At 47.6% G+C, this 27,098-nt stretch overlaps 1 long non-coding RNA gene across 2 annotated transcripts in view; it reads left to right on the forward strand.

Annotated features, from left to right (window-relative positions):
* Positions 1-27,098, forward strand: part of LOC126930263 (uncharacterized) — a 28,279-nt gene continuing 1,181 nt past the window's right edge. For both annotated transcript variants that reach the window (XR_007717542.1, XR_007717543.1), the window contains exon 1: positions 1-27,098. This is a non-coding gene — a long non-coding RNA (uncharacterized LOC126930263).

A 27,098-nucleotide genomic window follows, 5' to 3' on the forward strand; every position in this document is an offset into this window, starting at 1 on the left:
AAAAAAATCCCCTTGCACCATTTTATGACTGCTTCATGGATGGTAATCCTGACTGTGTTCCTTGGGGCCAGACACTGGGTCTGCTTTCCTTCCTCTCTCACAGTGCCTGGCTGTGCTGGGTACACATGAAGGCTGATGGTTCACTGAATGAGGCATTGTGGAGGGTGTAGAAAACATGGAGACCTGGGAAGGCAGAAACCAGGTTTTGTTGCCAGGGCAAATCCCTTTGCCTTTCTGGGTTGCTCAGTCCGTGTCTGTAAAATGAGAGTTGAACTGGATGATCTCTAAGGTCCATTTCAAATTCAAAGTTCTAGAACTCTTTGTAGACTAAACAGGAGAGATGCTCATCGCCTTTACCTGTCTCTCTGTGCTCCTCGGTAAGCTGTTTTGGCGTTATCACCTGCACCTATGACTTGCCTGAATGTCGCTTAAAAACTTGTCTTCGTATCTCAGGAAAGTCACGGAAGAGAATGAGGGAGTGTTGAGTAGTGTTTAGAAGCAGAGACTGGGGAATCAGACAAAATTGGGTTTCAGTCTTAGCCCCACCACTTGTAAGATGTGTGGCCTTGGGCAAGTCACCTTGTTAAGTACCCCCTTTCTTTTCAGAAACATGGCAATGCCAATCTCACAAGGCAATGGAGGAATACGTGAGATAATGCAGGTATGGTGCACACAGAGTGTCAGAGCTCACTCGGTGGTAGCAATCGTCGTTATTAAAGTGGGGAGGGGCAAGAAGCAGAAGAGTGTGTTTTCCAGTCCTTTGGTGAGCACTTTCTGACTTGTAAACTGTTGGTTGCATTTGGAGACAATGCCTTTATCATTTTAATAAGCAATGTAATGATTTGAGGAAAACCACTTCAGTTCTAAGAAGAACACTAGCAGTACTAATTGTGCGCATGATAGCATTTTAATAGAATTCCATAATTTATGGAATTGGGAAGACTTACAAAAACATGGGTTGACTCTGTAGAGTCTTAGGTTTCTGGTGAGTGATTCAAACAGGCTGCTCTTGCTTCCTGCCAGTGCAAATAAATCAAGTGTAAACCTGCACTTTTAAACAAAATTGTGAAAAAGGAAACAAATCCAGTGATAAGAAACTATTTTAATGAGACACTTCATTCTTGAGGTGATTTACTAAGGAGAGATTTTCCAGATTGTCCCTAAACTACCCAAAGCAACAGACCCACCATGGTACTTGCTTCTCTTTTTCTAGCTGCTGTGGGTTTAAGTAACCGAAGCTTCCTCAAGTATTAAATTTGGAGGGTGGCTCACTGATCCAAGCAGCGAAGACTCAAGAAAGACTTTGGGTCTGAATCAAAGTTTTCTAACTGCCTTGCTGTGAGTGCTGAGAAAGTCACTTCCTAACCTTGGATACCTCAATCTTACCAACTAAAAGAGTGGTGAATGGCAGGATGAGCATTGCCCAGCTTTAGACAGTGAAACCTGGATGAACTTAACCTGGCTTAAGATGATCATTTTCTGTTTAAGTGGAAAATGCATGTTGAGTGAACATTACCTTTCAAGAAACTTCTGGACAGAGTCCAGATGTGTGTGTGTGTGTGTGTGTGTGTGCGCGCGCACGCACATTAGCCTGAAGTTCAAGTACTTGCAAAGGTTTCTAGCACACAGTGTGCGGTAGGTGAGCTAGACTCAGACTTAGGACTTCCAGATCTCCCATGTCTTATCTTGACAATTACGTTTAACTGAGTTTTAACATTGACTCTCAGAGTCAGAAAGAATTCCAGAAGATAAAGGAAAACCAGAAAGCCAAACTTTAATAAATACTCAGAGAGCAAAAAGAAATAATGGAAATGGCACACGTGCAGAGGGCACATAGTTAGTGAAGAAATAGCTTTTGATGAAACAGGACAGGCTGAAACTTCAAAGACTTGTCTTTTATCCATTAATCCCATTAGTGCTCCAGTGATTTCTCAAAGATTGATTATCTCTGGGGAAATGTGTTACATCAGCCCTCAGCTTTCCAGTCCCATTAGACCCAGCAAACATTCTGACCCAGCAGTGCTGCTGGGATGATGGGCTTCTGTGCCATGTTTACTGGTATTCCTCCAGCTTGGCCCCCTCCTCACCAGCTCCAGTTGGGAACAGCGAGAGGCCTCCACCCTAAGTAGTCATTCTTTGGCATTATCACTCACACCCCTTTGGAAGGGAAGAGAAACATAAAGAGAATGGGCAAGCAGCATGTGCTCAGGTTAACTTTACATTGCTTGATCAATTCTTCATATAGCCTTGGGCGTTTGTTAGGACTTCCATGGTGAATAGACACACTGTCCCCATTCAAAGTGCCTCTAAATTGGAAGTGAGATACCTAAGGAGTGTCAACAAGGAGGAACAATGGGCTTCTCTTGAAGTCTTGCTCTTTGTCTAGTACGGTGGGCAAAGGAATTTGTCAGTTACTAATTTTGTCAATAACCTTCTCACAGTCTCTGTTTTGTCATATATAAAATGGCAGCAATATAATGTATCCCTCATAGGGTTGTTAGGAGGACTAAATGGGTTAGTATATGTTAAATGCTTGGCACTGTGCCTGCCTCACACCATACAGACACTCAATAAAGGTTAGCTGAAATTATGTTAACTAGTCTAAAAGGATTAGTAGGCATGTTGGAACTGATGCTAAGAAGGAATAAGACTCACCCTGGGAAGAGTGGGGATCAGGGAGAAGACTAGGCAGCAGGCTTCTGAGTGTGGGAGTGTGCAGGATGTGAGCACATCTCTGCAGTGCCTGTGCCCTCCTTGCCACAGAAATAACCTACATCAGACGTAGTAACTGAAAAAGAACCCAAGCATTTTCAAGACAATGTGAGCAAGGTAGAAAAGGGCGACACATGAGTCAACAATACTCAAGCTTTTATCAGTCTCAGTTTCTTCATTCTTTGTTTCATTCATTCAACCCACGTTTATCATCAAACCTCTGCTGTTCATTGATGTTATAGATGAAAATGAACCACTCCCTACCCTCAAGAAAGCAGAAGAAGGAAGCAGGCAAGTAACTAGACAATTAGATAACAAGTTCCTGAGTGATCAGGAGGAATGAAGTGCCCTGGGAAGGCTTCCGAGAGGAGTTGATTCCTAAGATTAGATGAGTAAGAGTTATCTAGTGATGGGAAAGGCATGGATGACAGAGCACTGTGTGTGACAAATCCGTGTCTGCTAATTCTCACATCTAACTCACTCAGGGTCAGTCTCCACTGATTGCCTGTTCTTTTAAGTATGGGCCATATTTTTATGTCTAGTAATTTTTGATTATATTCTAGACATTGTTGATGGTCTAGTGTAGAGCCTATGGATTCTGTTATGTTTCTCTGGAGAGTGTTAACTTTTTATTTTAGCAGGCATTTAATTTGACTGAACTCAAACACCAAACTGTCTCCTCCATGGTGGGCAGAAGCTGAAATCTCTGATCAGTTCTATTAATTTTAGATGGGTTGTTTGGAATCTGCCCCATGCATGTATAGCTCAGGAGTCAGCCACACATTTGGATGGAGTTTATATGCAGAATTTGGAGCATCCCTTCTGAGGCTTTCTCCTTTTGGGGATTTCTCCTTCCATTTTCCAGCTGCCCCAACCATTTGCTCCTTCCATTTTCCAGCCTCCCTTCTGACCCTGCAGATTTCTATCTAGTTTCTAATCACTCTATATACTACAGATTAAGTTCTACTCTCAACCAAAAAAAATGTGAAACCCAGAAACTTATCCAATGCTCCCTTCTCCCAGGTTCTGCCTGCTTTGAGTTGCTCTCTAGTGCATGCAAATAGGTATTTTTAATTTTTTGTTAAGTAATAGTTATGTTCAGATGGTAGGTCCAATATACACTATTCTGAGATATTGGAAGCAAAACTCCCACAATGGATATTTCAAGAACTGCAGGTAGGTCAGTTTGTGTGTGTGTGTGGGGGGGTTGTTTGTGTACATGTGTGCATGGTTGTGTTACAGGGCCCTGGACAGATGCACAGCGTCAAGGAAGGCAGAGGTCAGATCATTAAAAGCCTTCTGGGTTATATTAAGGAATTTGAACTAGATCCTGAAGTCTGTGATGGAGAGCTTTAATCAGAAGAGTAAAACGATCACAATTGTTCTTAGAAATATTGCTGGGTATCTGTCTGAAGGATGAATCAAAAGAGGTAGAAAGATGGTTAGGGGATTGATGGGGACACAGAATTCGGTTTTTGTCCCCTGGAAGATGAGGGGTTGAACTAGCTGATTGTTCATGTCTCTTGTGGCTCTAGTATTCTGATCTTCCCATTAATGCCTTTACTTGGTCCTACTGTAGCCAGGAGTTCCTGCAAGGCTGTTTTTTGCAGGAACACAACCCTTAGAGCCCAGGCTTTAAAATATGCCATTTAGTGATATTTTATGGCTTGTGAACAGATTAAGGTAATGGAGGCACAAAACAACACACATGAATGCACCACGGGTGGGTAAACAGCCTTTGAATTTCTCCAACTCTCCCTTCAGACCTCGTGTATCACAACTGGTATTTGGTCATTTTATGTGATCTTAAATGGCCTACTATTAACCTGGCTTTGATTTTTTTCAGTCCTCAGAGAGATGGAGATGGGCCTAGCAGGAACCTGATGCTAGGGATTCATTGCAATAGGGGTACCCAAACTGGGAAGGGTGAGAAGCTATTCTTTGATGGTCTTATGAGAACCTCACGAGATGCTAGTGGCGATGTGATGGACATGTTGGTTTCATCTTTTCCTGTTGCTGAACCAATAGGAAAATGAGGCTTCCTGAGCCTCAGGATGCCCCGGCCTTTCTAAGGCTTCCTGGAGAGCAAAGAGTTCCTGCTCTGCCCTGGTATGAGTCAGAGATTGTGATGACACACTGAACAGCAACACCTGTCCTTGCTGGGGAGGGGATCCAAAGTCCAGCCGCTCGCCTTCAGCATGACACATTTTTCTGTGCTTTGCCTCGTTAAGAGCTCAGTTCCTTCAGTGCTTGAAAGTAGCTGAGTGCACCACCTCTATAAATCGATCCCACACTCAGTTCATGAAACGTCAGGTTTTAGAAATTGGAGAGGCAGCGATATAATTTTTGTGTGCTGTTGCTTGAGTGAACTGTAAACCAAGGCTTTCCACCCAGGATTGCACAGCTTTTTACTTTTGATGAATGTCATTTTACTCAGAGTTGACTAAATGATATTGTCTCATGTGGCTCTCAACTTTTTCTCTGATCTGTTCCCAATCTGAAACGTGTGAGTACATCACTTCAGATATTTGCTAGGCATCTGAGCTTGGCCTGAGGATATTCACAAGCATGATTGAGAAAACATGCTTGTCCTCAGGAAGGCCCAAGTCTAAGCACCTGCTCATGCCCCTTCCTTGGCTGTGTGGCTTTTCTGCGCTGCAAACCAAGCTTGTAGACATGGTGTACCTTTTCATAACAGGTCTCTTCTATCATGTTGTGGTCACCGAATTGGATTTGGCAGAAATACCAGGAAGTGGAGCATGTGGTTGCAGCATGTGACCTTCAAGTCAGGTCGCAGCTGGCATTTGCCAGCCTCCGTTTGTTGGTTCTGGCGGAATCAGGCCTATGTGTGGACTCTGCTCCTACTATTTGAGGGTACTGTGAGGCCTTTTCTGAGTGTGTCTCCTGCCTCCTGGACTCCGTGCTTGAAGTTTCTGCCATTGATGGAACTCATGTACAGCATTGCTTCTAGAATTCTGCTATTTATGAAGGCCTATTCTGTTAGAACAGGTTGATTGAGGAGCACGTTACCTACTTATGGTGCTCCATCTGGGGACTGTGGACAGCAGAAGGGGGGTGGGGTGAGCTTGAGGGGTTGAGGGAGAGTGACATAGAAGAGCAGGGCTGGTTCCCCTGAAACAGGAGGCTCCCCTGTTTCAGTCGTGGCCAGCTCTCTGCCTGGTTTTTTCCACTCCTTTATCCCCAGCACTTAACCTCATGTTTGGCTCATAGTAGATGCTTAGAAGATGAAAGCCTCAGGTCCAACCATGGCCGGCAGTTACATCTGTGAATCTGACTTGATTTCAGCTTGGCCAGGTCTGAGTCATTAAAGAACGTTTTGCATTTTTGGATAGTGGAACTTTTGCCATCTTCTTCTTTTTCCATGGTGTCATGGCTTTGGCATGATCAGGGTTATGAGAAAAGGGGGTTAAGCCCTCTGCTCTGCCGTGATTGAGATCAGACACTGGTTTGTAGAGGGAAATATCCATTTTGGAGCAAGAGAAAGAGGACCTTAAGCATGACCTAAAGAAAAGAGAGAGGCCCGGCTGTCCCACCACTTCGTGCTTGGTGGACGGAACCAAGTTTGACTGCAGGACAGGGTCTTGGCCCGTGATGGAGAATATTCACTAATGAGGCAAATGACTTCAAGAAGATCAAAATAATTAGTCAGTTTTCACTGCTATAGTGAGTCACCCTTGTGAAGACATTATGTTCCGACTGAAGAGTGAGTGAGTTGAGGTGGACGTCTCCTGGCTCCTGCTCCCTGGGGAGGGCAGAGTGTGTCCAGAAGCCTGGGCTGGCAGGCCATGGAGGGGGCACTGAGCTGTCTCCTGCCTGTGCTTTTGCTCTTTCCTCTCCCACGGTCACTGGGAAGCAAGGAAGATGAGGACACGTTACCTCAGTACGTACCACAATATGCCTTAGAGGTCTGCTTCCCAGGCCCCTGGATTCTAGGGAGGGCACTCCAGGCCTGCAGGGGTCCTGAGGTGGGGGTTGGTGGGCATGAGAATGGGCCCCCCCCCTGCTGCTTGGGAGGGTACGTGTTGCCCTTGGAGGCAGGCAGAAGGGCTGGACTGTCCCTGCACTTGGGCACTCCCATCTCCACAGTGCCCTGTGGCAGGGAGAAATGGCCTCAGAGCCTGTTTGGCTTTTCATGTGCCGAACTGGATTGCTGAGAACGTCTTTTCCCTGGGGGATCCCTGAATAGGTGAGGTGGACTTGGGTCTGGAAAGTTAATTGATATATTTTCTGAAGGCCAGGGAAGGGCAGGGGCAGCCTGACCTGTCAGGGCGATACAGTCTGTAGCTGTTGGGCCAGAGTGAGAGGAGTGTCTTATGGAACAGGACTTGCCTTGGAACTGAGCACATTGGCCCCACAGAGATTGAGCCTTGGACCTTTGTTCCCCTGAGTCCCCCACCCCAGCCAGCTCACAGATCGGAGGCTGGAGGAGGGAGTGGGGCGGATCACACGCCATCTCCACATGCTGTCTGTGGGCCTCTTCTCTCCACATGTGAGGAGGGATGAGCATTCTGCAGGGAGTCCGTCAGGATGAATCCATGGTGGAAAAGCTCACAGGTGGGGATGTGGGGACTCCACAAGGTTCCGCCATTTCCTGGGAAGGGAACCTTAGGAACATCACTTAGATTCTTTGAGTCTTCTTTCTCTTCTTTCCTCCCTCCCTTCCTTCTTCGTTTTCTCCCTCTCTTCCTTTTCCTCACAGATATTTTCTGAGTGCCCATCAGGGGTTGTCAGTGCTGGAAATGCAGTGAAGAATAGCATAGACAAGGCTGGTGCTATGGTGGGAAGAGAGAAAACAATGAAGCAAACAGCTAAGTCAGTCAGGTTTTCAAATACGGGTAAGTGCTTTCAAAAAGTAGGATAACAGGTGGAGAGGGGCGTGCAACGATCTCAGATAGCGGAGGAGAGGAAGGCCTCCCGGAGAGAATTCCACTTGGTCTGTGACCCTATGATAAAGAGCCCCTCGTGATAAGTCTGGGAGGATGGGCAATACGCACAGAGGCAGCGGGACACGGCACGGCGCATACACACAGAGGCAGCGGCACACGCCACGGTCAATACGCACAGAGGCAGCGGCACAGGGCACGGCCAGTAAGCACAGAGCCAGCAGCACATGCCATGGCCCTGAGGAGGGAAGACCCGTATGCAGATGACCGCAGGGCCCTATGGGAGGACAGAGACCAGTCTCTGAACTGAACTGTGGAAGAGCGTGAATGCAGGGTTGTTCCTGCTTTGGACTGTGGGCAATAAATAAACTCCTATTGTGCCCAGAAGCTGCCTCGGTGTTGGGGTGTGTTTGCTGCAGCAGCTAGTGCCACCCTAATGACTGCAGTCTAATCATTGTGTGTGGCAGTTCACAGGACCTGAAGCAACTGGGAGCTTGAGCACAGGGAAGTAAAGCTCATTATCACCTCAGCAGCAGGGGCCCTGGGAGAGCCAAAGACCTGCTCCTCTCTGCTGCTGGTTCTTCCTGCTAGTCTGAGCCAGAGGCTGTATCCTGCTGTAATGCCAGTTTAAAAGGCAGCCTTTCCAGACTCTTGTCACGTCACCAGGAGCTCTTGGTCCTCTAATTAAGTAGTAATGTGCTTGTCCAATAAGTGCCATATGGTTGCCATGAATCAAACCCAAATTCTTAGCTCTAAAAATTAATATTACTAATTATGATAATATAATTTCACAATTTTATGTCTGCTTTTCTTCTGAAGAGCTCAAAATGCAAGTATTAAAATAATATGTCCAACTATCCTACGTTAGGAAGAAAGGAGGACCGCAGAGAAGTTGGGAAGATGGCTTCCAACGTTAAGATGAGGCTCCCGTCTTTCCCTTGTCTTTATCTCTGACTCCATAAAGATAGCTACTCTTCCCTGGCAATAAGCCAGAATAGTGATAGGATTAGGGAAACGGGATTATCTTAACGTCACGGAAAGGAGATGAGGCACAAATGAGGGACTGAAGCTAATTAGATACTACAAAATGCCAAGATTGGAGAAAACTGGAATAGACTCCCCCTGATGGACCTTGTCTGTGGAGAACGGATGTAGGGTGGGGCCAGGGAGACTGGCCAGCCTTGGCTGGGGGCCTCCTGGGACCAGAAGTGGCAGCAGACAGCAGAGTTGGTGAGGAGCTGGGAGGGGATTCATCAGGAAGGACTGAGTTCTGAATGGCAGGGATATTTGCAGACAGGAAACTGGCGTCTGTCCAGGAGAGAGCAGGGCTTACTGTGAGCGAGGGAAGCAATGGGATTGGTGTGTCCGGGGGTGTCTCTGACTTACGAGTGACAAAGGAAGAGTGCAGGAGTTTCTGTGTTTGGCCCTAACCTAGGTCTACTTCACTGCCTCGAGAGATGCTGTGGGATGACGGAGGGGACTGGGTGCAGAGTGGATATTTAAGTCTGAGAGGAGAAGTTAGGAAAGGATTGTGGGTCACAGAATTAGAGAGTTACCAAGGAAACTGCAGAGACCATTACTTAGTTCTCCATTTCCAGGAAGGTTTGTCGCCATAGGAAAAAAATTCACTAACCTTTTATTCAACGGGTATTAATTGGCTATTATGTGCTTTTCTTACCCCACAAGAGCTTATGATGGAAGGTGATCATACAATTTATGATCCTAATTGGGACACAGTTGAGAAGGAAAGGTGGCATGATTATATGGGAACAAAGACTGGTCCGTGCCAGCTGGGACATGTGGTCACCTTATCATCCGTGAGATGTGTAATCACCGCATTTGTTGATAGCAGGTGCAATGAGATGCATGCTCTATGTGCAGTGTGTGTTTTCACCCTGTATCACCATCTTCTGCTGGGAGCAGGACTCCCTTTCTCCCCGCCTGAGCCCATTCCCCTCAGTGTCAGGATCCAGCTCAAGCGCTACCCCCACCTGCCCCACCACCGCTGCCCACCCCCCCCACCACTAGGCTTGCTACTTAACCTTTCTGTGCCTCGGTTCCCTGATCAGTAAAACAGGGCTAACTACAGTACCTACTACTAGAGCTGTGTCCGACTCAAAGTAGGCACCAGATACGTCCTGCTAGGATGACTGGGAACACTGTGATTTGGTAACTTCCCCAATCTCTCTGCACTTTCGTTTCCTCATGTGGGAATCAGGGACAATATTACCTGCCTTTTAAGGGCCTGGAATTCAAGAAAAATTAGCCTCCCTTTCCCCTTAGAATCAGCAGCAGACATCGAAGGGCGAGTTTTAATACTTTCCACACAAGTTCACAGATTTATTACATAATATGTTTAGTTGTGGTTAAAGGACATCTAAGGGGCCGAGGAGCTGCCCAAGGGGAAGGAGGCAGACGAGAGGGACATGTGTGGCCTTACATGGAAAAGGGAAGTGGTATCCCAGATAAAATGGTGGCTAGCCTTCCCAAGGTTCTCAGGCAAGAGAGAAAACTCTAGACGTCAGCAGTGCCTGGGCTTGGTTGCAGGCAGAGATGCGTTCTCTAGAAGGGAGGCAAGTCCCAATAGTCCTAAAATGACTGTCTGTTCAGCGTCTAGTACTTGACCTCCAGCCAGAATTGATGGGGTGCTCAGAACTATTCTAGGTACTTTGAATTTTTTTTTAACCTCATTAAGTTCATCTATAAGACAGGTAGTTGTACATTTTAAAATGGTTTTAGAATGGAAAATTTCAAATGTAATCAAAGAGACATAGATAACGAGTTCCCATGCTCCAGTTCGTTTGGAAGCAAATTCCAGCAATTATATAATCTCACCTGTAAGTATAGTTGATCCTTGAACAACATGGGGATTAGAGGTGCTGACCCTTTGGGTGGTTGAAAACCTGCACATAAATTTTGACTCCCCCAAAACCTAACTACTAACAACCTACTGTTTACCTGAAGCCTGACCGATAACACAAACAGTCAATGAACACATATTTTGTATGTTGTATGTATTATTTAGTGTATTCTTACAATAACGTAGGCTAGAGAAAAGAAAATGTCATTAAGAAAATCCTAAGGAAGATAAAATATATTTACTATTCATTAAGTGGAAGTGAACCATTGTAAAGGTGTTCATCCTCCTTGTCTTCACGTTGAGTAGACTGAGGAAGAGAAGTGGGAAGAGGAGGAGGAGGAGGGCGGCTAGATCTTGCCATCTCAGAGGTGGCAGAGGTGGAAGAAAATCCACATGTAAGTGACCCACGCTGGTCAAACCTGTGTTGTTCAAGGGTTGGCTATACTTTGGCATGCATCTCTAACAGACAAGATTTTTAAAAAATGTATAGCCAAATGCCTCTATCACTCCAGACAATAATAACAGTAAAACACAAGAGATCCTTAATATCATCTAATATTCAGTTCATGTGTAAATTTCCCTTATTATGTCAATAATATCTTTGCCGGTTGGTTTGAATCAGGGTTCTAATAAAGTCTACACATTACATTTGCTTGTATGTGTTGTAAATCCCTTTTTATCTATGATTGTTCCCCCTCCCATTTTGCATGTCATTTGTTTGTTGAAGAAACTAGGTCTGTTGTCCTGCAGAATGTCCTTCATTTTGATTTGGTTGGTTGCTTCCTTATTTTGTCCTTTAATTTGTTCCTTCATCCTCCATGTTTTCTGTGACCTCGGAGTTAGATTCAGGTTCCATTTGTTTTGAAGGGAGTGTCAAGGATGTGCCAGCTGTGGTTATGCCCCTTCCTGTTCTGATGCTGAGATGGGTGGGTGGGCTCCGGGATCGACAGCCTCATCCTTCATCTATTACTGGGGCCCCATCAGCCTTTCCCCTGATGGTTTTCACATCCATCGACAATTGTTGCCCAGATCCATTATTTCATTAGAGCTTGAAATGCTCATTTTCTGATTCTGTCATTCCTTTTGCATTGAGTAGCTGGAATTCTTCTATAAAGAAGAATGCTCTCTCATCAACAGTTTGGTTACCCTGAAACACCATGTGACAGAAAAAGCAGGACAGGTGCTTTCTCATCACTTACTGGCTTTCAAAGTAATGAGTTGGTCCCTTGCAAAGGAGGATAGGTCTTTAATTAATTGATTAAACAGATATGTATTGAGTTCCTGCTATATGCTGGGTATTGTTCAAACATCCTGATGGTTCAGCAGTGAACAAAACAGATAAAAATCCCTGCGTTCTTGGAATTTACATTCCAGTGGGGGAAGATGGATGGTGAACAAACTGGTGTGCTGTATATTTAGTTGGGGGATGATACGGGTTATGGAGGAAAGCAAAGCAGGACAGGGACATGAGGCTGCTAAAGGAATGGGATGCTAGAGGATGCTAGATATTTGGATTTGCAATCTTTAATAGGGTAAGAAGGCTCAGGAGGTGTCATTTAAGCAAACTCCTGAGAAGGTGAGAAATTGCTGGAGAGGAACCGGCCACGCAGAAGGCTGGAGTGTGTGAGGGAGGGTTGCTGGTGTGGAGCCTGTGCGGGGAAGATGGGAGGAGATGGCCCAGAGAGGCGGTTGCAGGGGCAGGCTAGGCAGAGTCTTAGAAACCATTTTCAGGGCCTTGATTTTCCCCTGAATGAGACGGGCAGCCCTGGAGGACTGTAAGCAGAGGTATAGTTGGACTCACGTTTGGTTTTTTTTTTTTTTTTTTTTTTTTTTTTGTTTTTTTTTGAGACGGAGTCTTGCTCTGTCGCCCAGGCTGGAGTGCAGTGGCACAATCTCCACTCACTGCAAGCTCTGCTTCCCGGGTTCACACCATTCTCCTGCCTCAGCCTCCCGTGTAGCTGGGACTACAGGCGCCGCCACCTCGCCCGGCTAGTTTTTTTAAATGTGTTTTTAGTAGAGACGGGATTTCACCGTGTTAGCCAGGATGGTCTCGATCTCCTGACCTTGTGATCTGCCCGTCTCGGCCTCCCAAAGTGCTGGGATTACAGGCGTGAGCCACTGCGCCCGGCCGGACTCACAGTTTTAAAGGGTCCTGCTGGCCGCTTGCGGAGAAGATGAAGTCAGGTAAGGGTAGCACTGAGTTTAGGCTTGAAAGCAGAAAGCCTTCAGCCCTGCTCAAGTTTCTTCCTTTTCAGCTAGTGCCTGGTGTTGGTGGGGGGCGGGGGGTGGAGCTGGGGGGCAGCAGGTGCTTCACGTGTTCCTAGGGGTCCTCTGTGCGTGTAGCATTACACGATATGCTTCCCGCTCAATCCCATCCTTTAAAATTCCTAGGCATAGCGTTCTCCTTGAGCACTTCAGGGCATAAAATCCCAGAGCAGAAACCTTCCTCCCCGAGTTTCTAAACAGAATGGCTACGTGTCCATCACCCCCGAGAACTGGAATTCCATTTTATACTGAAAGTGGGATACACGAGGACAATGCTATCACTTGACCCATCTTCTTTCACAGTTGGTGATGAGTCTTTTGGACCATCTTTACCATCACTGAACAATTGGCGTTGGCTAGCTAGACACATTCAGGGGGAACTTCTCATGATTCTAGAACTCAGTCAGCATTTGTGGTGGGATCGGCCATCCATCTATGGAGGGTGACCACTCTACCCATGGCCAGGTCAGCTTAATCAAGAGATGCCTGATGGCATAAGGTACAGTGCAACAGGGCACCTTTTCCTTTCCATCCAGATTTTCCCAGCCAGCTTGGAGAGCACTTTTTACCCAGGCTGCCTTCCCAATACCCAGAGAACCTTTCTGTGGATGAGCATCTCTCCTTGCCTATTACTCTCTCCTATCAAAGGCTGCTTGTGAATTTCTGGGTGCTTAGCAACCAGGAGAGGGGACGATACAAGCCGCCTCTATCCCTGCCAGGTAGCTGCTCCCGTTGTTTGTCTTCTCCTCTGGGTTTGTATATGCAGTGAAAGCAGCCAGAGAGACGCTCCACCTCAACTTAAATAGCAGCTTCTTAAATAAATAAAAAATACACAGAACCCAGTTCAAGCAGATCTTGCCTCAAAGACAGCTTGCAAGTATCGCTTGTCATCATTCCCTTCCTGATTTCCAGTGTTTCTCTCTCTTTCTCTCTCTCTCTCTCTCTCTCTCTCTCTCTCTCTCTGTCTGTCTGTCTGTCTCTCTCTCTCTCTCTCTCGACAGAGTCTTGCTCTGTCGCCCAGGCTGGAGTGCAGTGGTGTGATCTTGGCTCACTGCAACCTCCGCCTCCCAGGTTCAAGTGATTCTCCTGCCTCCGCCTCCTGAGTAGCTGGGATTACAGGCTCCCACCACCACACCCACCTAATTTTTGCATTTTTAGTAGAGATAGGATTTTGCCATGTTGGCCAGGCTGGTCTCAAACTCCTGACCTCAGGTGATCGATCTGCCTCGGCCTCCCAAAGTGCTGGGATTACAGGCATGAGCCACTGTCCCTGGCTGATTTCTAGTGTTTCGATGTAACCTTCTGAGATTCCCATAAGCCTAGCATGAAGATGAGACACATCAAGGGAGGTGAGGAGCTAGGAGAAGGGCACGCCTCTCCAAATTGCAGGTTTCTTCTCAAACTGCAGATCTGCAGAGAAAAAGGAAGGACACAGTGAACGACGAAGATTCTCCAAGGAAGGGGTATCAGGACTTAGGAATAGACTCTTTGCCTCTTATTAAATGGAAAGTTGCTTGCTGGGGAAGTAGCAAATTATTTCAAATGGGCATCAGTCCTTGGTAGCCACCAGTATCCCTCAGTTTAACAGGAGAGCAATTAGAGCTGTTATGCCAGGAGGATTTTGGAGGAGCCAGCGGCTGGCTGTCGAGAAGGGAAGAGAGCTAGCACTTGCTGAATTTCTTCAAGGGACCGTGCACTAACTGTAGGAATCATGGACTTCGCTTTTTGCATGGGATGAACCTAACTCAGAGTTGATGCTGCCTGTAGGATTATGCTTTTCAGACAGTCCAAGGATCTGCAGAAGGCTTGCTACAGGATCTGAGCGGGAGTCTAAGCAGTTGCCTTGTGGTAGCAATGCTCCTGTGTCTGGAGAGCTGGTTGCTAAGTCCTGGAGTCTGGGCCCCTTTTGGGCTGTCACAGAAGGCTGTGAACACCTCTCTGTTCCTGGAAAATGCCTTCCTTTCCTGGCCCCAGGACAGACTCTCCGACTTCCTTCATGACCGGGTTCCCACTGGGGAGCCTTTGGAACCGCTCGAGTACCAGATTATTAGCAGGATCCGTGTTTGTGCTTTTTTCCCCCATACATATTCACAGACCCTGAGAAGAAAAGGAGGAGATAGGCCGGGCATGGTGGCTCTTGCCTGTAATCTCAGCACTTTGAGAGGCCGAGGCGGGCAGATCTCCTGAGGTCAGGATTTCAAGACCAGCCTGGCCAACATGACAAAACCCCATCTGTGCTAAAGATACAAAAATTAGCTAGGTGAGGTGACAGGCGCTTGCAGTCCCAGTTATCCAGGAGGCTGAGGGAGGAGAACTGCTTGAACCCAGAAGGTGGAGGTTGCAGTGAGCCGTGATTGCACCACTGCACTGCAGCCTGGGTGACAGAGCAAGACTCTGTCCAAAAAAAAAAAAAAAAAAAAAAAAAAAGAGAAAGATGTGATGAGGGTCTTTTCTGTACTTAGAACAACCTAATACTTATTTAATGGATAAACAAGCATTAAAATGAATGTTTGATGACTTGGAATCCAGTCTTTTACAAAACTCTCAGTGTTTTGTGTCTGCAGACACTCATGGCTGTGGCAGGCATCCTGCCAGTTGGAGCCAGGCGTTCAGCACAGAAGTAAGTGGGGGAGGAGGTGTGCATTGCCACAGACGTAGGAAGCGTTCCCTGGACCTGCTGATGGTAGGTTAGTGAACTGATGGTCTTAGCCATGTTCCTGAACAAGCGAGTTGTCTAATGAAAGGAAAACATACACACCTGTTAGTGGAGTCAGCACCTTAGACCCATAGACTCTAAGGTTGAAAGGACTGTTGAAGTCATCTAGCCCCTTGCCCCACTCGATGCTTAATTAATAAGCACCACAAAAACCCTGGACTCTGCATACTGAACATTGACCCAGACCCCTGTTGCGTTAGAAAATATTATTGCAATTAGTGGAATGCTGCTAGAATATTGGCTCCAGACCTGAGTCCCCACTTTGGAAGAGATTTAGAAAGAAGGATGTCCAGAGGAAGGAACAGACATGAGTGAAGTTGGAAAATGGAGATTGGCAAAGAGTAGCTTGAAAAAGAACAGAGTTTCATAATAATGACCACAAATGAGTATTTGGCTGTTCAATGGAAATGTGCCTGCTCCACGCTCATTGGATGCTAGCCTGCCCTCTGGAAGAGTTCTTGCCTTCCTGCCTCCAAACCACCGTACACACTGTTGCTGGACTGATCTCCCAAGAAGCACCTTCTACCATGCCCCTTCTCTGCTTCCAATGAAATTTTGATCATTTCTCTTCATCTGACAGGTGAAAATCAGAATTTTCTGAGCTTGGTCCTCAAGGCCCTTCCTTTCTTTCTCCACTCATCCTTTGGCCGGGCAGGCCCTCCGACTGCCTGCTGAGCAGTCTCACTCAGGTCTTTGCTCATATTTGCTAGAACGGAGAGCACGTCCTCTCGTTCCCTGTAACCCCAACCGTGTCTGTTGTAATGTTAAGCACACGGTAGATGGATGGATGAAGCCTTCATTCTGAGTAAACACGCCTGCAACTATAAACACATACCTACACACAGAAACACCAACACACTTAAGTGTAGATGAAGAGAAAGAACCCTTTCTTTCTTCCCTGGTGTCCGGCAAATGCCAAAGGGGTGGTGGGGAAAACATTAGGATACAGAGGCTCTGGTTCTTGTTCCTCCCTGGAACTGGCTTCTGCTAGGAAGCCCAGCAGGGCCTGAGTGCTGGCAAGCCTGGCATGGAGCCCTCCTGCTTTGGAGGAAGCGAAATGTCCCAGCAGGATGAGTCAGTGAGAGAATGGAACCAGAAAGTGAGTCATTTTGGGAGGAGAGGCTAAAGGATCTTCTCTGCTCAAAGATATTTTAGGTCTTGGTAGGTTTTCCCCACTTCTCTTGTTTAGATATAAGTTTGGGGCATGTGACTAGAGTGGCTCAGTTCCCAGATGGAATGCCGAGAGACTGTCCAGTGCGCCGCGTTCTAGAACATTGTTGCTGATAGGGAGGCTGCAAAGTGAGGGGCTGGTTTTGGAGCCAGGCAGATTGGGTTCTAATCACACCATGTCCCAGAATCAGCTGGGGACCTCGAGTGAGTTGTTTAATCTCTTAAAGTCTAGTTTTTCTCATTTTCAAAATGAGAGTTGTCGGAAATGTCCAATGTTTGTTCGGCGAGTGTTTGTTGAGTCCTTAGTGTGTGTCTGGCATAGAGCTGGGTGCGGAGTACAGGGTGCTGAATGCGGCAGCCTCGCATCCTGCCCTCGGGGGATGGGTGCAGCTTGGGATTGTGTTACATTTGTAGCAGTTCTGATGACAACAAGAAAAAAATAAAACACCCGGATTTGTTTCATGGACATAACCCTCATATCTGCACTCCCCTATTACGTGTTTGGGCAACTGAATTTTGGAATCTACATATCAGACTCAACTGTTTTCCTCTGGGGGGTTATAGTCTGGGGGAGACCCTGCGTAAAGCATGTAGCATCGTGCCCGTGGACAGGAGTGCCCAGTCCGTGACGGCAGTAACGATCATTACTACCTCTGTTATTTCCTGTAGCCAACTCACCTCTTAGCACCTCTGTTTCCTCATCCAGAAAATGTTCAGCTGAATTGCAGTCCTCTCACAGAGGCAGTTCCTGAGTCTCTAGTCCTTGGGCTCATGCTTGAAGTTATTTTTTTATTTTTTATTTTTTTGAGACGGAGTCTCGCTCTGTCGCCCAGGCTGGAGTGCAGTGGCCGGATCTCAGCTCACTGCAAGCTCCACCTCCCGGGTTTACGCCATTCTCCTGCCTCAGCCTCCCGAGTAGCTGGGACTACAGGCGCCTGCCACCTCACCCGGCTAGTTTTTTTTTTTATTTCTTAGTAGAGACGGGGTTTCGCCGTGTTAGCCAGCATGGTCTCGATCTCCTGACCTTGTGATCCGCCTGTCTCGGCCTCCCAAAGTGCTGGGATTACAGGCTTGAGCCACCGCGCCTGGCCTGAAGTTATTTAGAGAATCTGTAAGATACAAGTGGAGAGACAGCTGGAAGGGGCAGCACCCAGGCCTTCGGTGTGGGGACAGAGTTAAGATCCACATGATCACAGCAGACTGATACGGGGAGCTGAAACAAACAGGAAAACATTTGAGCCTGATATTCGGTTCCAAAACTCAGTCGCTGAAAGGCGTAATAGGGGAGTGCAGATTGGAGGGTCATGCCCATGAAAACACATACAGGTGTTTCATTTTGTTCTTGTTGCCATCAGAAATGCTACATACAAATATGACACCATCCCAAACTGCACTCACAGAATAGTGAGTAGTGTGTCGGCCAGGGCAAGAAAAATAAGAGCAATACTAGTTATTTTAGTTATTGTAGGCCAAGGGACCCACATCCACAATATCGTTTGTTTACAGCTCATTACTAAATCCTCACAATAACCCCGTGGGTAGATGTTAGTGTTATTACCATTTTATAGATGCGCACACTGGAGCTTAGCGAGGGTAAGTAGTGGACTGCAAGGACGCTCTGCCCCTGGCCCGGAGGAACAGCTGGAGGATGCCGGCAAGATGTGTGTGAAGGGGGTCGTGCAGAGCGGAAGTAAACTGATTCAGGATTACTCATTAATGTAGAACTCCAACCAGTGAGTGGAGGGTATGGGTTCAGTAGGGAGCTCTTCAGAAATGGAACACGTTGAGAGGCCAGGAGTTCTCTATCCCTGAAAGCATTTAAGGAGAGGTTGGGTGGCTGTGGGAGGTATTGGAGAAGGGATTTTAACATGGGGAGGGAACTGGGGAGATGATGTGTGAGTTTCTGTCTGGAAAAAAAAAGATGGTACCAGCCTTGAACCTGTGTAATCTTCTTTAGTAATATTCAAGCAAGAACAGCCATCATAAAATTGTGTGAGCAAATCAGGTAATACTGGTGAAAGCCAAACACAGGCTCCCCGTTGTGGGAGTGAGAACATGGCATTGTTAGGGTGATGGATTCATGCACCCTGGGGTGGGTGTGCTGATGGCTTCTTTTGCTTCTGCTTCTACTTCTACAGGCCCCTCTCCCAATGACTTTCCCAAATCTCTCCTTATGGGGATTTTTTCCCCCTCCTAAACCACCTTAACTTGAAATCCACTCACATTTGTAGCCATTTCACAGTCTCTTTGCATATTGGTGAGCCCTGTGGGGGTCACTGGTATCTTATAGTATTGAGGTTACAAAATGTAAAGTTATTCTGGGGAAATTCCTTCTCTTCTGAAGTTTTAATAGGGAGAAGGTGGTGAGCTTAACCCTACACACTGTCCTTTCCTTTGTCTAATTCCTCCACAGGACATTTGTCCAGTGCCCACTGTGGACTGGAAGTGTGCTAGGGACTGTATACTGCAAGGCGACTGGGATGTGCCCCTGAACATCCCTGAGTCCAAGGTAGGGGAAAGAGGAAGTGGTCGACGATCACACTGTGATGATGGCCATCCTGATGAAGGCACACCCCACCCTGCAGCGGCTCGGGGAAGGGGCACATGTCCAGACATCTTGCAGGCAGGTTTTCGATGGTGCTGTCCTCAGAAGAGAGGACTTTGGAAGCAGGTGGTCTTGGTTTCAGTCCTTAGTCCACCGGATGCCAGGTAACCCTTAACCTTTCTGAGCCTCTGTTCTTCACCTCTTAAATGGGGACAATATTACTTCCCCCACATGATCTTTTATTTTTTAAAAAATTATTATTTTTAGTATTTTTAATAGAAATGGGGTCTCACTATGTTGACCAGGCTTGTCTCCAACTGCTGGCCTTAAACAGTCCTCCCATCTCGGCTTCCCAAAGTGCTGAGATTACAGGCGTGAGCCACCATGCCCAGCCCCCCGACATGATTTCTATGAAAATCAAATTAAATGAGTTAATTTAGGGAAGCCACTTAACATAATTCCTGGCTCAAAAAAAGAGAAGGTTTTCTTCCCTTCCTGATCTTGGAGGAGAACAGAGCTCCTTCCCCTGAGGTGCTTGAGTCCCTGTGCAGAGGATCCCTAACACCTGATCGTAGGTCAATGTCCCGCTGTCTGGTGAGCACCGGGAATGGTCTCTTAAACACAAAGTTTGGGTTGCCGCCTCTAGAGATTCTGGTTCCACAAGTGTGGGAAGGGGCTGCACGGGAATCAGAAAAGTTGCCCCGGTGATTCTGATGCATAGTTCGGTTTGGAGACCTGCTAACAAATACATACCAACAAAAGTTGTGTGTGCCTTTTTCTGGAGACAGACCCCCACCGGCTTTCATCAGAACGTCATGGTCCCACACAAATGAAGATGCACCCTCGCATGGTATGCGCTAGTGGGCACAGAGAGTGGGGCTGGAGAACGAGGGCCTGGGAGGCGAAAGGCCCCAGGACCAGCCCTGCTCTGCCCTCCTCTCTTGCCCTCCCGCCAAGTGGTTCTGGAAATAGGAACAGGTGGTTAGTCACGGGGCTCTCCAGCAGGTAGGGCAGTGGCTGGGGAAACAGGGGTATCTCATCAGCTCTGTCTCTAGAGGTTCTTAAGATACTTACTTGTCACCAGCCTGAAAAGTCAACATGGAAAATGTTCCAGTCTGGTTCCTGTAAACGTAAAATCTGTTATGAATTATGTCCATCCGCGTGGAAGAGGGAGACAGAGAGTGATCTGGTGTGTGCAGGAGGGCCAGCCTCTGCCTGGTCTGAAAGCTTTTGCAATTGTTCCTAATTGGCCCAGTCCTTTTCTGTAGGAATCTCCTCTCTCTTGTCTCCATCCCATCCCCTACTGCCTGCAGCTTCCGATTTCTTGGCAAGGCAAGCAGGCGCCAGAGCTGGGGCTGTGGTGGTTCTGAAGGACTTCCAGGTGTGCGTGTTGAAAGCCGGCAGGAAGAGAATGCTGGCTCTGTGTTTGGCAGCCTAGGGGACGTGTTATTTAATGTGTCTTCTGAAGCCGCGAGGCCTCGGCTTTGTAACTCGCTTTCTTTATTCTTATAAATCTTCTAGGATGCTCCATGGACTGTAGGAGGAGCTCTGACTTCCCGACCATGCCCTTGTGTTTACCACTACAGGGACAGAGGTTCACAGCTGCTTCTGGTTGCTGTGGATGATCTGGTCCCCTCCTGATAACTTGAGATAAGTTTGTGTTCGTTTGGAGTCTTTGGTGAAGACTTTAGGGTACGTGTTTCTTCGTCGTTCCTGGCAGGGCTGATCATAGACCACGTCAACCCAAGAATGTGATTATCTCTCCGATGAGGCTACATCTAGAATATGAAATTGTCGAGTGCTTAAGTATCTTTCTACATAGTTTGTTCATTAGTCTGTTCATTTATCTGTTCAACAACTATTTCTTGCTTGTCTACCATGTTCTAGACATGCCACGGGTTCTGGAAGCAGGGTGAGAAGCAAGGCTGAGTCCTGCGCTCACAGAACTTAGGTTCTAGTGAGGAAGACAGGCAAACGGGGCACCGCGGAGAGAAAGGCAGAGGACCTTGCTTTCCAACCCTGCTCAGAGGTGCATCTCTTTATATTCCCACTTCCGCTATCCCTAAACATGCCCATCAGCACTGACATCTAAAGGGCTCATGGTGAATTAAAATGTGACCCCACCTCTGGGTATTTAGTCATTTAGTATTTAACTAGGGTTAAAGTCCTAAGGAAAGGCATGTAGAGCTAATATTTTTGCAGGGACAGGCCCTACTGGAAGTCGTGGGATCTCACTGCGTGGCTCATTGTTCCTGGGCTTTACAACTCAATGCAGCTGCAGCTCATTCACCGTGCCATGGCCAAGCAGCGGGAGTTCACATGTCCCCACTGCCATCCTCCAAGTTGTCTCTCTCTTGGGTTTCTATTTTCCCGGACGTTGTCACTCCCACTTCACCTGTGGCCCAAATTCTTCTCTATTTTAATGTGCGGCAGGCAGGCGAGATGGACAATGGGGAGGAGTTGTTCTGCGGGAGGGAAGGGGACAGTCCTTCCTCCAGCCTGGAGCAACTTCCTGCACCTGCTCCCCACCCCTGTCTACTCTCCATATCCCACCACACCCTCAGGGCCTTTCCCTAACCCCAGGAAGCCCACCTATCTCTTGGCTGACTCCTATGGGCTGAGTTGGGTCCCCTCAAAACTCATGTGTTGAAGCCCTGTCTCCTGTACTTCTACAATGTGACTGCATTTGGAGACAGGGTCTTTAAAGAGGTGATTAAGTTAGCATGAGACCATTAGGGTGGACCTACTCTAATATGATCGGATTTATAAAAAGAAGAAACTTGGACACAGACACATGGACGCAGACACACATGGAAGGAAAAGCATGTGAAGACATGGGGAGAAGAGGGGCAACTGCAAGCCATTGGGGGAGGCCTCATGAGACAGCCACCCTGCTGGCACCTTGATCTTGGACTTCCAGCCTTCAGGAAGTTCATTTCTGTTGTGTAAGCTGCCCTGTCTGTGGCACTTGGTCAGGGCCGTCCCAGCACCACCTCCTGCCCTGTCGGTGTGGCCCTGGGTGGAAGTGGCCTGGGAGCATCACTCACCCTCCCCCCGTACCACGTGTCTTTGCCGGGTGGGTTCAAGCAATGCCTGGGCAGCAGTGTAGACTTCCTGCAGTGTCTCAGGCTTCTCTGTGGCTGTCCCGTGCCAAGTGCCCAATGCACACTTGTAGCCTGATTGATTGGTTTTCTCAGCCAGGGCACCGATCATTTCCCGGCCACCGTCTGGCTCCTCTTTCAGGCGCCTCACCCAGTTCCCTACTCCGAGATGGCTACGGCCAGACTCGCGTCAGCAGCTGCCTCTACTACGGGCTGTGGTTTTTGGTAAGCTGCTTTCAGTCCTTTCATCATTATGGGAAAACTGCCCAGCCCAGCACCGATTAGAGTGGGATGGTTGCAATAAAGGTCTCCCTTCCTGACATGTGGCCAGCACGGAGCCTTCCCTGGTTCCCTCCCGGCATTCAGTCACAGTCCCCAGCTCTGTGGTGGGGCCGCTCAGCTCATGATATGGGTGGCCGGCAAGGCAGGCTCTCTTGAGGTCTAGGCCCAAGTGACTGGGTGAGGCAAGGTGGCTGCCTCTGCATCCTCCTGGGGACGTCCTGAAGCGGCTGTGGGTCATGGGCAGGTGGCCACTGATGGGGTAAAGGTTCCTTTCAGTGAGAAATGTGCCTCTACCCAAGAGAACTTGCATTCACTTTTTTTATTATTATTATTTTAAAGAAATGAAGGGAGAAAAAGAGACTAAAATCCCTGGAGGTCAGGGTCTGAGAGACAGAAACTGAGATGCGCTGGGGACATTGTTTATGGATTTATTGATCCCTGATTTGTTCATATCTTGTGCCTGGAATTCAGTACTCACACGTTTCCATAGCATAATGGATGTCAGTTTAATAATAATAGGATTTCTTAAGTGATTACTGTGGGCCAGGTACTATGCTAAGTCAGTAATCAACACGACCTCCTTTAGTCCTTTCGACAATCCAATGGGAAAGCTCTCATTAGCCCCATTTGCCAGAAGAGGAAACTGAGGCTCAGAGCAGGTCACATGACTAAAAGAGCAGGGGCTCTGCGTTCAGGTCTGCCTGACCCAGAGTGTATTATCTTAAACATATGTGACACTTCTTGCTTGCCTTCCTGGTGCTGCACCATCTGCTTTTTTCCTGTGAGACCCCCTTTCCTCCCACACTGGCTGTGAGCACACCCGACCCCTTGCCTGTCCTGCTGCCCCCAGCACTCGGTGCTTTGCTTGTTGCCGTCAGAGTCAAACACACAGACTCATGGTAAAATGTTGTCTTACATCTGTGTACCGTTTCATGTATTCAGAACCTTTTCCAGGCAGTATCTAATTTAATTTTTACCATCATTCTGTGAGTGGATATTATTTTCTGTCTTGTGGTTGGGGAAACTGAGGTCAGAGAGGTTAAATCATTGCCTGGGGTGGCACTGCACAGCCTCTGTGGGGTGGAGCTAGGACCCAGTCCAGGCTCAGAGTTCTAATCCACCACTCTACCCTGCTAGGAACCTCTTTGCAAAGCCAGCCCCCACAGCAGCCTCTCTAGCTTGGGTCGAAAATACAAATCACCAATGGCCAGGACATTATTTGCATGAGGGACTGAGGTGGGGCAGTGGGCAGGAGAGAGGCTGAGGGCAGCAAGGGACGGAGTGGGCACATAGAAACTTCCCTCTGGAGGCCTCAGCCTCTTCCCAAGGCTGAGCGTCCGTGCAGTGGCTTAGTTTGTTCATTCCTGGGAGCTCCGGGTAAGTCTCCCCTCTCAGAGGGAAAAGCTGGTTCTTCCAGGCAAGGGTGAAGAGACCCGCCTTTCTGAGTCAGTGACTGACGGGCCAGAGGGCTGAAGGTGTGGGCACTGCGGTGAGAAGCGGAGTAGCCAGGGAAGCAGGGTGGTCCCCACAGGGGCGGTGATTGGTTTGTGGAGAACCTGCCTATCCTCCAGAGAAAGATTACTAAGGAGCAAAAGCCGACTTTGCTCGGTGACCCCTCCTGGTGCCACATCCCTCACGCCTGCAGCAGAAGGTGGGGAGCTCCAGGCCCCTGACAGGTCATCCTGATCTCAGAGAAGAGTCTGCTGCCCCCAGGACGGGGACTGAGCTGAGGGCGAGGAGGATGCCGGGGGAGGCACCTTGTCCCCTGCTGTGGTATTGGCCGCAGGTTGGGAGCTGCTTTTCCCCGAAGCCCTGGCTCTGCTTCTGTCAGAAGCAGGCACCTAACAGCCTAAGCAGCCTGCCTAGGAGGCTTTTCACTGGGACTTAAAAACACAAAAAGGAACTTCTTATCAGCATGTACCCTGGGGCCACATGGAATATGATCAGTGGTGTCTTCCCAGTGGTCTCCTAAGACCTTCGAAGGCCCAGACCCTCAGTTGGTAACTTCGCCTTTCCGCATCTCAAACATCTGAAAATGTATCTACCTCCCACATCAAATAGAATGTATTCGCTATAACAAACTTGGAAAGAATGGTTGTAGTTTTTATAATATTGAGTTTTATTAAGAATAAATCATTCATTTTAGTCTTGCAACATAAACTATTATTCTGATCGATAACTCTGTGGATTGAGATGCATTTGACTAGTTGACACAATGTTAATTTTTGTAGATGTTGTATTAAATATTTATTTTGATTTGGTAGTTTTATATTTTGGACCCAATCTAGTTTTGTTTTTGATTTTCACAGTTTTTTTCAGGACAGTGAAAAGCTTATAGGGCATAAGAGTTGAACCTAATGGATGAAATATCTTCTGTCCCTCCCCATCCCCAGAGAGAGAGAAAAAATAAAAATAAAAAGAGAAAGACACTGTTTCAGCAAATTGATACTCAGTTTTTAGGCCTATATTATACTTGTGTCTCAGGTCCTCTACTGTCCTATTTGGTGGTGTCCTTATAAAATATAAGAAGTGTTCTCTGAGAAATGTGGAAAATTTCCGACTATTCCAGATGATACTAAATCAATTGCCCCGAATCCTTTAGAAGAAAGAAGAATACGGCTCGGCACAGTGGCTCACGCCTGTTATCCCAGCACTTTGGGAGGCCAAGGTGGGTGGATCACGAGGTCAGGAGATCAAGACCAGCCTGGCCAACACCATGAAACCCCATCTCTACTAAAAATACAAAAAAATTAGCCAGGTGTGGTGGCGGCGCCCGTAGTCTCAGCTACTCGGGAGGCTGAGGCAGGAGAATGGCGTGAATCTGGGAGGCGGAGCTTGCAGTGAGCCGAGATGGCGCCACTGCACTCCAGCCTGGGCGAGAGTGAGAGACTCTGTCTCAAAAAAAAGAAAAAAAAAAAAAAAAGAAGAAGGAAGAATGCAAATTCCCAATGTGAAGCATCAAACAGCTCAGCTTTTCTGAGTGTTGGAAGAAGAAGTGGAGAACACTGGTTCTCCTGGGATGGTGCCTTGGTTAGCACCATTGTGTGGATCTGGTGTAACCTGGATGCAGGATTTCTCCCTTTGCCCGGTAAGAGAGCCTTGTGCTAGATGCAGTGAGGACAGAGGCCCCTTGCTGGCTGTGTGTGCAAATATAGAGCACCAAATGGCTACCAGAGGAATGGGGAAGAACTGACTCAGGATAAGAGTGGGATGTGTACAAGGAGAGACGGCTGGAGAAAACCTTGCACACTGCGGGAGCAGGCTACCCAGGACGTGTCAGAAGGGCTCAGCCCATGGAAACAGGGAGACTTGCCATATGGACCATCATGGCTGCCTGTGTGGGGACTGAAGCTGGGCACTGGCTGCTGCCTGAGATGAGGAGTCCAGGTCCAGCTTCTAAAGGGCAGCTTCCAGGCAGAGGGCTGCTAACGAGCTGGAAAACTATCAGCGCATGGAGTGGGAACCTGTAGGGCTAGGGAAATGAAGGAACCTTTGGCCATCTTCCGCCATTATGATTTACCTGCCATAAGAGAAACTAAAGTAAAGCAGCATGAAGTTGTGGCCAGCTCCATTAAAATAACATGCTCATTGAGGGCTCTTATAACTAGTGATAGTTAAAGAAGAGGAAAAAAAAACTCAACAAAAGTACTTGAGGCAATTATCTATGGCAAAAGAAGATACAGATCTCTTGAGATCACTGATGCAAGAGAACAAAGGAGGTCCCAAAAGAGGCTGCCTGTGATCCAGGTGAGAGCCGAAACCTTCAAGGCCGGGTACCAGGGCTTCTTACCCCTGAGTGAAGCATCTCCGGTCACGCCTTGTGGTTCTCCGTCAAAGGACGAACACAGCCAACCAGAACCTGCTCTTCGTTAATGGAGTGGAATCCTCTTTCCGCACTAAAAATGAGATGATGTGAAATCCTTTACAGTTTATCGGAAGGAGGGAGAGCTTTTTTGTGCATGATGCGTTGCCATGAAATGACACTGTCTCACTCCCTATTGCCTAATTAGCAATATTGTACTTCTGTGTGAAATGGCGTGTTTAAACATTGCCAATCGATTTAAACAAAAGATTTCAAAATACTGTAGGATGGAGCACAGTGAAAAACTCCTTGCCAGCCAGCGTTCTCCTAGGTAAGGTTTTTGTCATTCAAAGTGTGGCTGCACAGCGGCAACTGTGCAGCAGGGAAGGCTTTGCTCGTCCCTGCCCCCCAGTGCCCCATTCCCTCCATTGGGGGCTTATCTAGCATTGGGTCTGGTTTTCTGTTTTTTGTTTGTTTGTTGTTTGTTTTAATTTTTTCAGGGTATCGTAGACACGTTGGGTTCCTCTGGGCCCTGCCAGCCATTCACTTATTTATTCATGACACACTTAATGAAGACATAAGCTGTGCATTCTAGGTGCAAAAGATGTAGAAATGAGTATAATACAGTTCCTTTCCTCAAGGAGTCAATCCAGTGGGAAACAGGCGTTTTTGTGGAAAATGGAAACATAGCCTGGCAGGCGAGGAGGCTGTAGAGGGAGGAGCACCACGGGCGAGGAGGCT

Source organism: Macaca thibetana, chromosome 11, assembly GCF_024542745.1.
Source record: "Macaca thibetana thibetana isolate TM-01 chromosome 11, ASM2454274v1, whole genome shotgun sequence".
NCBI lineage: Eukaryota > Metazoa > Chordata > Mammalia > Primates > Cercopithecidae > Macaca > Macaca thibetana.